Source organism: Thalassophryne amazonica, chromosome 8 (assembly GCF_902500255.1).
Source record: "Thalassophryne amazonica chromosome 8, fThaAma1.1, whole genome shotgun sequence".
Taxonomy (NCBI): domain Eukaryota; kingdom Metazoa; phylum Chordata; class Actinopteri; order Batrachoidiformes; family Batrachoididae; genus Thalassophryne; species Thalassophryne amazonica.
In genome coordinates, this window is record NC_047110.1 from 89,805,031 (window position 1) to 89,820,064 (window position 15,034).

General features: G+C 40.4%; 1 long non-coding RNA gene across 1 annotated transcript; it reads left to right on the forward strand.

Moving 5' to 3' along the window:
• Positions 1-1,092: 1,092 nt before the first annotated feature.
• On the forward strand, positions 1,093-7,311 carry LOC117515144. The gene is made up of 2 exons (XR_004562079.1): positions 1,093-1,223; positions 5,896-7,311. It is a non-coding gene; the product is annotated as an uncharacterized LOC117515144 (long non-coding RNA).
• Positions 7,312-15,034: the final 7,723 nt, after the last annotated feature.

The following is a 15,034-nucleotide window of genomic DNA, read 5'->3' on the forward strand; positions in this document are numbered from 1 at the left end:
ACAGAAGTACTGAGCAAATATTAGTGGTGTGCCAAATCTGATTAGCATTTTTTTTTCATACTTTCATGCTGCAAAATCAGGTTTCCAGTTACAGCTAGGGATGCACCAATACCATTTTTTTTTTCCAGACTGAGTACAAACATTTGAATACTCATCAATACAAAGTACCAATACGAATACTTAATGATGCCATTACAGTTTTATGATGACTTTGAAAATATGTTTTATTCATCAGTTTTTACTTACTTTTTGAATGTAACTGCTACCAATATATCATTAGCTTTGATTTTATTTACAAACATTTCATTTAAATCACGTAACATCACTTTTTGACTACAATAAATTGTCCTTTAACATTAATTGTGTGTTTCTTAACAAACATGACTCTGCCAGACATCTCACTGAAATGTAGCCTGTGGATTTCAACACTACAAAATATACAACACCAATAACTGAACTGAAACTGTCCATCAGTAACTATGTCTGTGACGACTAAACCTTTTTTTAAAATATGAGGGACAGATTCATTTTGATGAAAAGCAGCTTCTCTGCATTATCAGCTGTGAGCCTGTTTCTGTTTTTATCTACAGTGTGTGACATTGAGCTGAACAGCCTTTCACTCTCCACACTATTTTTTAACTTTAAATTACATATGGACCGGACAAACACAAACCGTAATTGCTTTTTCCCCAAAGGTGGAACATGTAAATATTGGAGGAGCATGGCATGCACGCACACGCAGTGTCACGCAGCATCTCCGAAACACTCGAGGCAAAACAGAGTAATTTTAACATTATTTTATTTTTTCTTTATCGATCATGGGATAAGTTCATCACATTCAGACAGAATAGCCCGTTGCCTGTGGTAACTGAGCCATTAAAGTGGAACAGAAACACTTTTTGAGAATTTGTTTGTGCATTTTTTGGTAAAAATTGTTATTCATACACTTGCAGAATGCTTGAGCGCAATGTAGATAATATTGTTTGACTCAAATTTGCCGCTAAATTGACATGTAAATCACCACTGGCTGAAGTCAATGGAGGGCACTTCCGGTTGATGTCACTGGTTGGGGTCGTCCTCTGCTGGGGATGAGTGCAGTTTTCTGAGCTTGCTCATTGAAGTTCTGTTAGTCTCGTCAAGAAACAGGTGAAATATGCCGGAAAGCTGCACATGTTGGCAAAGCCACAACAGAGGAACAAGGGAGACAACATTTCCTTCCATAAGTAAGTGGTTTTGGTTATTCTTGTCAGTTTGTCCGTGACATTTGGTTAATAAACAGGTGTGTGTGTCCTGGCCATGCCTTTGTCGTCTAATGACACAGCAGTGTTTTAGGAGCCGCTGCCTTGAATACAATAGCAGGTGTAGCATTAGGATGTCTCAGCAGCGCACCTTAACAGCAGAGATCCGTGTAACTTTCAACACTAATATTTCTTAATGTGCAGGTGTCAGAGTAAGGTTAATACTTTCCTGACATGATTTAATGTTAATTCATTTTACTGGCTCGATATCCAGGTCAGAATGGCATTTTAACACGTGTTTTTCTGAGTGTGTTCAGTCGCGAATCCCCATTGAAAATTCATTAATATCTGGGAACTTCGTCAATATTTTGTCTGGTTAGAAGGTGTCATGTCGCTGTCCATTAAGGGACGTTCGCGTTTAGTGGGCAGCATTGGGAGTGCAGACTCTAATAGTCATATATAACCTCTTTGTTGGTGCCTCTGGCAGGGAATCTCAGAATGAGGCTTATCTTCCCACCAACCAGTGATGTCACCTGCCTGACCTGCATAAATGGCGGCAGCCGGTCGATGTCAAAGCCTCTCAGACCACGACTAAAACAGAGTTTTCTGTAGATGTTTTATGGTCTTTAGTGTTTCTTGAACTATCAAAAGAACACATTTTTTGTGTTTATTCATGCTATAAATAAACCGTGGGCATTTCTGTTCCTCTTTAACGAGTCACAGTGACTCAACTTCTGGTGCAAATTGCAGCCCGAGGAGGAGCGGAGGGTCTGAACGTAGTGCCACAGACATTCAACAAACGGATTGCACCTGTAGGGGATCAAAAAGGTCTCCCATCGGCCTGAACACACACAACAAGGACTGAAACTCACCTGATGGTCAATCTCCGCCACTGAAACCGTGATTTGAGTTCTGACAGAGGAACTGGCGCAAACTGCGGTGTCACAGAGGAACGGTTTTCAGCAACGACAAGGAGTTAAAGTATTTTCAGATGTTGTTTTCCAAACTCAGGAGGCTTTATGTGGAATATATTTCTTCAGGATCGTGTGATGATGAATTCCACTGAAACAGGGGATGGGGCTTTAGTCTGTGGGTTGGGTTTAGTTTTTGGGTTGTCTGGGTGCAAGCCCGTGCATTAATCCGCACGGGTTAAGCTACTGATTGGACAAAAATGTTGTTATACATTTGTTATACATATTCACAGGTGTGATGCAAGGTACGCAATGTGTGACAATGGAGGCACACCGTGCATTATACAACACCAGTTCCATTGAAGTTGGGACATTGTGTGAAATGTAAATAAAACAGAGTACAATGATTTGCAAATCCTCTTCAACCTATATTAAGTTGAATACACAACAAAGTCAAGATAGTTATTGTTCAAACTGATAGACTTTTTTGTTTTCGTGCAAATATTTGCTCATTTTGAAATGGATGCCTGCAACACATTTCAAAAAGCTGGGACAGGGGCAACAAAAGACTAGGAAAGTTGATGAATGCTCAAAGAACACCTGTTTGGAACATTCCACAGGTGAACAGGTTAAATGGAAACAGGTGAGTGTCATGATTGGATACAAAAGGAGCATCCCCAAAAGGCTCAGCCGTTCACAAGCAAAGATGGGGCAAGGATCACCACTTTGTGAACAACTGCGTGAAAAAATAGTCTAGTAGTTTAAGAACAATGTTTCTCAACGTTCAATTGCAAGGAATTTAGGGATTCCATCATCTACAGTCCAGGTTGAAGAGGATTTACAAATCATTGTATTCTGTTTTTACTTACATAATGTCCCAACTTCATTGGAATTGGGGTTGTATGTAGAAAATGGATCATGTTTGCAGTGATCATCACACTAAGATGTGCATGTGCTTTTGTCCTGTGTGTTTTTCTGTGTATGCATGTGTATTATTGTTGCAGAAGAAGCGTGACACGTGGCGCGTACAAAAGTGATTAATTGAACATTGATGTCAGGTTTATTTTTAGTTTCTGTGCAGCCATCACCACAAAAACTGTGATGCAGTTCAAAATAAAGAAATACAAAGTTTTACAGCATTTTTCATGAAACTTTATTTCTGCCTTCATGTGAAAATGTCTTCATCATCAGTGACAATATCAGTCACGTAAAAAGCATTTTGGGCTTAGTGCAAAAAAAAAAAAAAAAAAAAAAAAGTGAAGAACTGTGGTTTACATGTTACACACGGAGCTTTCTTCACCAAACAAGTATGAAATAAAATGTTAACTCATTAAGTATGCCCAATGTTTGCAATGATTACTTTTTTCTGTCAGGCAGTGGCATCTGTTAAGCCTCTTTTTGTAGCGAAGGCTGCAGTGTGTCACACTTTTGAAAATGGAATTCTGAATGTAGCACAAATGGGCTTTTCATCAAAGGACCCAAATCAGTTTTTGCCAGTAGTACTACTCAAATTTGAAGGTTATTATATTTGCCAAATTTGCAATTCACAAGCAAAGTATGCTCGCCATTATGTATTCATTTGACATATGCGACATGGCAAGGACTTAGATCGGTAAACGGATCGGCTCTGACCCTGTCCCATAAGTGAATGATATTAGTATCAGACCAGATACCGATACAGGATGGAATCAATCATGTCTTTACATTTTAGATCATATTGCTATGACAACACAGTAGAGTAAAATCGAGTTGTGATCCTTCACCTGTGTTTGAAAGAATGCAGACAAAAGGCAGTAAACTCAGAACTGAGACATTTAATTTATCATTGTTCAAACTGTGTGTGTGTGTGTGTGTGTGTATATATATATATATATATATATATATATATGTATAGTGCCCTTTCACAATTATACACTGTTCAATTTACAGGCTGACGTGATTATGATTGCAATGTAAACAATTGTACAGCCCTTCATTTAAGCATATGTAAATGTGTGCTGCAGCTGACATTGACCAGCCATGCAATTAGGAGGCTTCAAACATATGGACAGTGGCCTATGTACTTCTCCATCAGCACTCTAAACATAAATATTGCATCTGTACTGCTCTTTATTGGCACTGAACTATATTGCTGATTTTCACCTCTTCTCAGTCTAGCTTCCACTAGTCTTTCCCAAAACTTCATGCTGTGGCTAATCAATCTCAGGCCCCTGTAGTCATTGCACGTCTGCACATCACTGTTATTCTTAAAAATTGGTACCAGTACACCCCTTCCCCACTCCTCAGGCATCCTCTCACTTTCCAAGATTTTATTAAACAATCTTGACAACAACTCCACTGGCTTGTCTCCTAAACACTTACATGTCTCCACTAGTATGTCATCTGGACCAACTGCCTTTCCACTTTTCATCCTCTTTGAAGCTGTCCTCACTTCATCCTTAATAATCCATTGTACTTACTAATTTTCTCTCTCATCATCCAGCTTCCACTCTTTTCATTTTCATCAATGATCATATCCTCAAAATATTCCCTCCACCTTCTGAACACACTCTCCTCACTTGTCAGAACATATGCATCCTTTATCAGCCTAACCTACTGTACATCCTTTTCAGATCGGTCCCTTTGTCTTGTCAATTGGTACGAGTACTTTTCTCCTTCATTATTGCTGAAATCCATGTACAACTGATAATATGCCCTTTCCTTGGCCTTTGCTGCATCTCTTTTCACCTTATGTCACATCTGCTGTACACCTGTCTCCTTTTATCATCTTTCTGGCTATCCCAGTTCTTTTTTGACAACCTCTTTTCTCCTTATACTTTCCAGAACATCTTATTTCCACCACCAGGTCACTCCCAGTGCCTTCCTAGCTACCTCGGTCACCACATCTACTGTAGTTTTCCAGTTGTCCAGAATCACTTCACCTTCATCCAGTGCCTGTCTCACTTCCTCCCTGAATTTCACGCGACAGTCTTCCTCCTTCTGCTTCCAACATCTGATACTTAGTTCACCTGTCACTCTCTTCCTCTTCTTCACCTCCGAAGTCATCCTATAGACCATCATCAGATGCTGTCTAGCTGCGCTCACCCCTGTCAAAACTTAGTCTCCAATTTGTTTTAGGTTGCATCTCTTACAAAGAATGTAGTCCACCTGTGTGCACCTTCTTCTGTTCTTATACATCACACTGTGCACCCCCTTCTTAAAATAAGTATTCAGAACAGCCATTTCTATCCTTTTTTGCAAAATCTACCACCATCTGCCCTTTCATATTCCTCTCCTTAATACCATATCTGCCCACTATGTCCTCATCACCTCTGTTACTTTCACCAACATGCCTGTTGAAGTCTGTTCCAATCACCACCCTTTCATCATTAGGTACGTTCTTTAACACCTTGTGTAACTCGTATACAACCCCCCCCCCCCCCCACAAAAAAAACAAAACAAAACAAGGGATCCACATGTCTGAGAAGTTGTGGGTTTGTGTTCAGATAAACAAGGGAGCTGTAAGCTGATGTTACTGCTCTTCCTTTTGATACCAGTAATGATGAATAACACCAGTGAATTTAATTGGTATATTTGATGAAATATAGAATAAAATCTTTGTTTTAAACTCGGTTGTTGTATTTTTAATTACATTTGAATTTTGCACAATTACTTTTTTAAACCTTAAAGCAGAAAACCTGTTATGGTCTCCCCTGGTCCTTTGCTCTTTTTTAACCTTGTGTGTGGTTTGCCTGTTTTTCCCCCAGATGGTGCACTGTAGAGCCAAGGAACACCTGCAACTCATCTTGTCCTTGCACCTGAAGCTTATGAGCGGCTCATCAGGAGCAGGCTACTTAAACCCCGTTTTTAAGCTCAGTCTTTGCCAGATTCTTTGTTTTCCCTGCCAAGAAGCCAGTTTGTATTTCCTGAGGCCAGATTCTTCCAGGAGCTTCCCAGAGCTTCACTGAGATTCCATGACCTTGAGCTCAATTGTCCTGCCACGTCTATGTGCGCTGACGTCGGATCTTTCCGCAACTCATTTCAAGGCAACCTGGCCAACTGTAATTCCTGTATTAGAGCTCATTGTGTTATTTGGTGTTTCCAGACACTCTCCTGCGCAGCTTCCATGTCACACATGCTCCTGGCTCCATGACTATCTGCACCATGGCTCTCAGCTACAGAGCATATAGGTCTGCCATGCTTCAGTTAAGCTCCTTCATGTTCTGTGAGATTCCGCCTTCACGCAGCTCCTGTTTCCAAGAACTATTTGCAAGAACTGTCTCCAAGAACTGTTCCAAGAACTAGTACCAATAACTGTTTTCCTAGAACTGTGTGAACTCTGACATTGAACCAAGAACTTTCCAAGTCATTTCTAAAGTCCTGCTTAATTGGAACTGCGTCACAAGACGCACCTGACCTCTGAAGTGAACTCATCATGAACTGTGAACGATTCCTGAACAGCAAACCTTATTTCTTAGCTTGTGAACATTATTTCCAGAACTGTGAACCTTCCTGTTTTGAGCCTTCTGTGAATAGTCTGTTGTTGGGGGCTTCAGTGTTGCGAGTGCAGTCCCTCACCTCTCCTCTCCTGCGATATCCTAGTTCCTGTTTTTGGCTCTGTGCGTCCTAACTGGCCCCGGCTCCAGAACCTTACACTACAGGATTCCTACTCGTTCTCAGACTCCCAAGTCTGTCTGTGTGCACTGCAGCGTCCAGATGTTCCACCGCTACAAGCGGGCCCTGTCTTGTCTCAGCAGGCTGTCTAACCAGCGCAGAATTGTTCACTTGTTTATTTCAACTAAATCTCCTTTTGTTCACAACCAGTTCTGTTCCTTGCTCCCAGCGTTTAAGTCCATCACCTGTAACCGTCTGGTCCTGTCCATACCCCTAATCATAACAAAACTTCCTAAAAGAATTTAAATTTAAGTAAGGTGAAGCCAGTGGAACTGATTAAAAGTTTTGTAGTTTGAAAAAAAAAAAATGCTGCCAATAATGTTGCACAGATGATACTTTTATCATTTTGGCTGATACTACGCTTATTGCTTTGCGAAGTGTGGCCTTTACTGCCTGTTAGTGGGCAAAGCAAAAATGCAATTCCTACGTTACTATTTGGCATTTCCAAAGCCCGAAAACGCAGGACAATCACCATCTTGGATTCGCGTCTGCCAGAGCCACAATATTAAAATCAGAACACGTCACACATCACCCTGCTGGGAAAAGCTTTTTTTTTTTTTTTTTCAGCTAATTTTTTTGGAATGACGTTGAGCCGAGGGAGGACAGATCAGACGGTGGGATCAATTAGACCGTGACACCGGGCAAAGTGACAGAGAGTGACAGACCCCTGTACAAATTGAAATTGACCTTTGTCACCATTCTTGCTGTTTTTACCCCATAACATTCATTCACAGATAGTCCAAACTATACCTTTTTGGAATCTTTATGATCAGACAAATGATATGGAATACCTTTCAATATGATTGGAGCATTTTTAAATTTTGACCTTTGTATAATTCTTCAATTGATCCCTTCTTGGCCGCCTGTTGGAAGTTCACGTGGCCACTCTGCATTTTTAAAAGAGTAATGTCTAAGGAGTATGTGTGCTAAATTTGGTGCTTGCATCACCATTTGAAGGATCCCTCAGTAAATAGTCACTCATCTGCTGCACTATTTAGCGCCCACCCTCAAACGAGACTACAGTACCCAATTGACATGTATTGCAGGTCTGATCTAAATTTCTTTGCGTATTCCTGCAAACAAAAACTGATCAAAGCTTCACCTGCACAATTGCGGTAACAGTGACGCACGAATGGGCAGCGAGTACTGGGACAAATATGCACATGCAAAGATGAGGAAAAGAGCAGGAGAGACAGAAGGAAAAAGTGTTAAGCAGGATCGCCGCTGGTGTTTTCTGCACCTCTCGGAGGGAGAATGGAACACAAAACGCACACACGTCTGCTAAACCACACCTGCCCACTTAACAAATTTATTTATGTACGGCTCCGACTAAAGCCTCCTACCCTCTGCACATCGAGGAGCGCGCTGATTTCATCCCTCCTCCCTGCTTCCTTCTCTCTTTGTCTCCTTCTTCCTCCCTCCCTCGTCCCTCTTTCTTTTGCAGGTCATGGAAGATAGCGAAGAGATAAATATCGCTGGCAATAAAAGGCCTGCATCATGAATAATAAAACAGCCGTAATCTGGAGCGGTGATTTATACATCTACAGGGTCTGATGGCCGCTCTCTCTCTCTCTCTCTCTCGCTGAGCACTGTTAAATTGAGATGAATGGTGATGCAGCGTGTGGGACTGTTGTTGGACACACACCCAAACAGACACACATGTAGACCTATAGTCAGACACACACACACACACACACACACACACACACACACACCCACGTGTGTTAAAAAAGAACAGAAGATTAATGGTGTAGTACGCAAGGAGAGAGAAAAACTACAGGCCTCTTTCTCTTTTGTCAACAAATGACGATAAGAGTTTCAAAAAAATATGACCAATAGAGAGTTGAAAAAACAATACAAATGCATGACTCAAACATGTTTTATTTTGGGTTGTTTTTTTTTTTTATTACTCTCTCTATAGGAATTGCGTGCGATGATGAATCCTCCACAAATTTTTATTCTGCATTGGTGATCTTCATTCTATGTAGTGGTGGGCACAGCGATACCTAAAAGTTAGCTCCAATAACTGGTAGTCCAAGAAACCGCTAAAACACATAGCTGATGGTACCCATAATGGATAACTGCTAACTTTCATGATCATTTTCTGCCGCTGGTCCGGGTCATGGTGGCAGTAGATCAAGCAGCTCATACCACACTTTCCTATCCTTCACCAAGTCCTCTCATTCTTCCCGGTATAATCCTGCCAGCATGTTCTGGGTCCTCTCCAAGGTCTCCTCCCCAGTTGGACTTGCCTGGGATGACCTCCCAAGGAGATGACCAGGAGCCATCCTCACCAGATGCCCGAACCACCTCAGCTGGCTTCTTTTGACGTGAAGAAGCAGTGGCTCTACTCTGAGTACCTCTTAGATATTTGAGCTTCTCACCCAAGCCCAGATAACCGACGGAGGAATCAGTTTCTGCTGTTCATCTGAGACCTTGTTATTTTGGTCATTACCCAAAGCTCATGGTGATAGGTGAGAATATTGGCATAATTTGACTGGTTAATCAAGTGTCTTGCTGTATGAAATGTGCTATTGCACGCCATGAAAATTCTTCTAACACAAAAAAATCTAATTCACTACGCTGTAAGCTGATTGGAGGCTTGAAGAGCTGCTAGCATGAAAAGCTGGATAATGTGTTTTTTTTGGTGGACTGAGGAACTACACAAAACCTTTTTTTTGTTTTGTTTTTTGGAAGTACACGAAGTCAGTGAATGACATCACAGACTACATTGTCGCAATTATTTTTGAACTATCTGTTTTTGTAAGTTGACTAAGAACAATTTTGGACTTCTATTTAAAGTTCATGTTGGACTGTTGATGTCAAAGCACCAGTGGAACACCAAATGAAAACTGGAATGTACCAGCTGGAATGTTCCATTTTTCACCTCGTGAAATATTCGTACCATTGAACTCATAAACATTCATTTTTTTGTATACTGCGTTAGCAAGCTAGCTCAGCTCATTAGCATGGAGCGGTAACAAATTCAGCTGGCTCCCTCAACATTAAAATCAAGCATTTGGGGCCACTTTGGATTTTATAATACATTCACAGAAATATTTAACCCTAACTTTTAAGATTTATGTAATTTTATTACATGACAAATTCCCATTTACTTTTTAAATATAATTTTAATACAAACCTACTAAATAAACCTTACATGATGCATATTCATTACTGTAATAAATCCTATTAATTGGAAATGCATAATCCTCAGCTTTATGTATTTAGTATTAATAAAATATAATCACTGTAAATCAATAATAATGACAGTATTTATTTAAAATATATAAAGTATATTGTTTGAATTGCATAATAATTATGTTACCTATGCCATTTATGTTGTATAGGTAACATAATTATTATGCAATTCATAGGTTTTCATATTTTTATTCACTGTTTTTGTCAGCTTGACAACAAAGAGCTTTGAGATTTTGTATGGTGAGAGGACACTGAGTGTCCGTTGACAAAGACTCAGGTGTGCCTGATTCTAAACTACCATTAGGGCGGCCAGTAATCATATATCTTTAAATTGGATCAAATCCCACTGTTATAACAAGCCTCATAATGTCATTTAATGCAAATTGATGTTGCAATATTCTGCTTTTTGTTTTGACTTGAACACAGATATATCAGTGGATCGACACACACACACACACACAAACACATTAAACATGTTACACTATGATGTAAAGTAATTTCTTCTTTGTTTGACAGGCCAAAAACAGCACTGAACACCCAGTGACTAGTTTCTGTTGAGGCTGTCAACTTAATTCAAGTGAAGACAAGATAAACACAGAACAACAGAATAATAAAGATAAATACACAGCAAATAAAACACATGAGGAATTACCACAAAATTTATCATGCATGCTCTAGATTATAAGACCTGACTGGGGTAAAATTGTAAAATATTGATTGTTGGTGCTCATGCAGCCTCACTACATCAATTTATGCTCAGAGTAAAAGTGAATAATGACTTCCTGCATCCTCTTGAAACTTCAGCGTGCACGTACTCGACTGTCCTGTGACACATTAATTGATAAACACATTGTTATGTGTGGAGGGGCAGAGAATTAAAGTCAAAAATGATACTTAAAAAATTGATCTTGTTTTAATGGCTGGATTATGGATTTTAGAAGTGCTCTGTAAAAACTGGGAACATTTAAAAGAAATTTGCATTCAGTAATAAATGAAATGTCAATGTTGACAGCCACACCTCTTAAAGCTACAAAAAGTAATTATGTGATTGGTGCACTTGCTGCACAATGAAACCACTGGTGCGATTTTGAGAAAACCCTGAGTGATGACAGAACTTTGGAGATGGCAGCTTTTATCTTGAACACAGAGACAGAAGCTGAGCTTAAAAAGTAGTAAATAACAGTCAAACAGTCAATCAATGAATCAATCTTTAACATCCTCAAGAGGCGTTTCTTATAAAGGTTGACAACAAGGACCCTTGGTTAATACACACCTGAGCACACCTGCTGAGCAATCAAGACATTTTAACAAGATTATTGTATCTATAGCTTTGTTAACACCACCTGTGTGAATGTATATGAATTCTTTATAACTAGGAACGTTGACCCATGGGGAACCACGGGTTCTAGATGTGGTCATTTGTACTATATACAGAGAACAGCTGACTTTTGAGTAAAATCTGTTTACAGTTATGCTACATTTTTTAAGTATTGACATAGAGGAATTTCTTGCCTTTTATGAAAGTCTTTATTGAAAATTTAATCTGTTCCAAGTTGTGTTCAATTTTCTAAAATGAATTTTAGACACTGTTGAGACACAATTCTGCTGCTTTGTCCAGAGTGTGAAACATCTTATTTCTTGATTTGGGGTCACATACATACAAAGAGTCCAGATTTGAATCTGTTGTCTGGGATGTTAGAGGATGGACAGTCTGATGAATTCTGTCAGGTCTACAGCAACGTCGCAGGCTTTTATTTTGAAATATAGGCTCTTATTGTGGAAGTGCGACATAAATATGCTTGTTGTTTTCAAAAAATACTAATTTCTCAGAAAATATTGTTCCAATCACCTCGCTGTTTTCACAACTTGAATCTTCATTAAAAATACATAACTATGCCAAAGGACAAAAGTCAACTCTTTCTGGATTTTAATTGATGCTCCAGATACACAAACACACAGAGGCCCATCCATCCATCCATCCATCCATCCATTTTCTTCCGGAGTCGGGTCGCGGGGGCAGCAGCTCAAGCAAAGCTGCCCAGACCTCCCGATCCACACACACCTCCCCCAGCTCCACCTCCAGCTCCCAAGGCGTTCCCAAGCCAGCCGAGAGATGTAATCCTTCCAGCGTGTCCTGGGTCTTCCCCGGGGCCTCCTCCAAATGGGACGTGCCCGGAACACCTCTCCAGTGAGGCGTCCAGGGGGCATCCGGAAAAGATGCCTGAGCCACCTCAACTGACTCCTTTCGACGTGGAGGAGCACACAGAGGCCGCTTCCCTTTATTATATGGATGAGCCAGGATTAGAAACTCACAAATCTAATGATCAGACATCTTGTCTGACATTGAAAAGCTCTATTTCGCCACTTCCATTGGAGACTAACTTGTGTTGGAGATGATTTAAGGGAGGTAATGGTCTAGTGGTTAAAGCGTTGCGCTTGAGACCAGAGGATCCTCAGTTCAAATCCCAGCCTGACCGGAAAATCACTAAGTTGCTAGTGATTCCCTAGTTGCTCCAGGTGTGTAGTGAGTAGCTTGTATGGCAGCACCCTCAAATCGGGGTGAATGTGACACATTATTGTAAAAGTGCTTTGGGTGTCTGAAAAAGTTAGTTAAATGATATATCTGGGAAAGTGATATTTAAATGCAGCCCATTTACCATTTGGAGCCTTATTTCTGGAAAAGTCTCTGGAAGCTGCCAAATGGTTGAGTGCTTTATGGGTGCAGTCGATGACTCTTCCAAACCTGCTGGTGAGCATGTGCAACATCCTTTCTCTCAGCTTCTTCAGTGATTCACTTGTGGTCCTGCAATCTGCTATCTTCTTGGTGTCCAATACTAAATCTGGTTAGACTTCAAGAGCAGACTCCTTTGCAAGAGGTTGCGTGCAGTCTGGGTGGAAGACTTGCAGCAAAGGACACAATTATCGACCTGATGGAATGTGAGTCCTTACAAGGTCACACCCTAAAAGTTGGCAGGAATTGCACTGAAGTTATCAGTGTCAACAAGGGCATTATGAATATCATCCAGAGGAGCCATAGTGGACTTGTTGGACAATTCTGGCCTTTATAAGGGGCTGAGAAAGTGGGCCATATTGACTGTTTTTCCAAGACCAGATCCTTTGGGGAAAAAGCTATAACTGAGCTTAATAAACAAAACATTTTAATGATAGAAGGGTCCTGTCACTGCCCGATTTACAGCATGACACGATCTGTGTCAGATCAACACTGCACGTGTGAGCTGCTCCGCCATCTCGCAGTGTTGTTTGGCATCATGATGATAAAAAAAATAAAAAATGCCAGTTTAAAAGGAACTGTGTGTTTTCACATAAGAAAAAACAAACAAACTATCAGGTCATATTTGTAATAATTGTCAGAAAAGAACCTTAGATCAGTTATTTTCATAAAATGACTCTTTTATGGAAACAATAAAATGGACTTTTCCAGAAATCTTGTCAAGGTTTGGTCAGACCCTAATAAATAGCTGATTATGAAATAAATTCCCACTAAGTGTTACATGCTTGGATACTATAGATACTACACCTTGGCCTTGTCCAGTTTCTGGAGTCTGCCGTGCTGAGGCATGCTGAAACACTACGTGGTTGTAGCGTAGTCACAAAGTCATAGCTAAGAATTCTTCCAATTGACCTGGTATCAAACATACCAATCATCTTAAGTCAATGGTTACAGTCCTGGTCCTTCCAGTACAGTAAGGCTGGAAGGACCAGGACCCCGAAGACTTAAACCTTCATTCTACAATGATATCAGCATTACCAAACACCTCTGTCCAGTGACCTCATGACTCCATTCCCATGTCGCACATGGTTCCTGCACATTCTTGCTATGTGTGACGGGGCCTTCAGTCTGTGTCTTGAGCCAGAACAATTGCAAACCCACACACTTCTGACTCCTACTACAAACTCAAGGTCATTCCTCATCAACAAATACAAGTCATAGGACTCTGCTACCCTCACATACAAAAAACAAAACAAAATGTTCACAGAAAGGTAATTTTGCTGCAATTCTAGCTGTTTTGCTGCATTGCGTGGACATTAATAATAATGTATTCAGGAGGGTTTCAGGAGGCTTGACCTTGTGTTTGATTCTCATTTTCTGCATTATTAAAACAAGCCAAAAATGCAGCAGCTTAATTTTGTAAAAAATAAATAAATAAATAAAAATCGCACTTCACATTAAGATAACTGAGATTTAAAAAAAAAAAAAAACCTTGTAAAAATGGTGTTTTATTCTCTCCCACTCCTCGCCTTTATTCTGCTCGTGTTCCTGCTCCTCAGCCTCCTTCTCCTCTTCGCCTTTCTCTTATCCTTCACCTCCTCACAACCTGAAAAGAGGGAAGAACAAATGGGAGAGAAGAGACAGAAATTAGATTAAAATAAAGATAGGCAAACACAGGATTTAAAAAATATAATTTATAGAGAGAAATAATTTTAAATTGTGGGATGAGAGGAAAGCTGAGGACAGCAAAAGAGATTTAAACACACCCACAAGCACATTACGAGGTCTGTCAATAAAGTATAGGTCCTTTTTATTTTTTTCAAAAACTATATGGATTTCATTCATATGTTTTTACGTCAGACATGCTTGAACCCTCGTGCGCATGCGTGAGTTTTTCCACGCCTGTCGGTGACGCCATTCGCCTGTGAGCACTCCTTGTGGGAGGAGTCGTCCAGCCCCTCGTCGGAATTCCTTTGTCTGAGAAGTTGCTGAGAGACTGGCGCTTTGTTTGATCAAAATTTTTTCTAAACCTGTGAGACACATCGAAGTGGACACGGTTCGAAAAATTAAGCTGGTTTTCGGTGAAAATTTTAACGGCTGATGAGAGATTTTGAGGTGATACTGTTGCTTTAAGGACTTCCCACGGAGCGAGACGTCGTGCAGCGCTCCCAGGCGCCGTCGTCAGCCTGTTTCAAGCTGAAAACCTCCACATTTCAGGCTCTATTGATCCAGGACGTCGTGAGAGAACAGAGAAGTTTCAGAAGAAGTCGGTTTCAGCATTTTATCCGGATATTCCACTG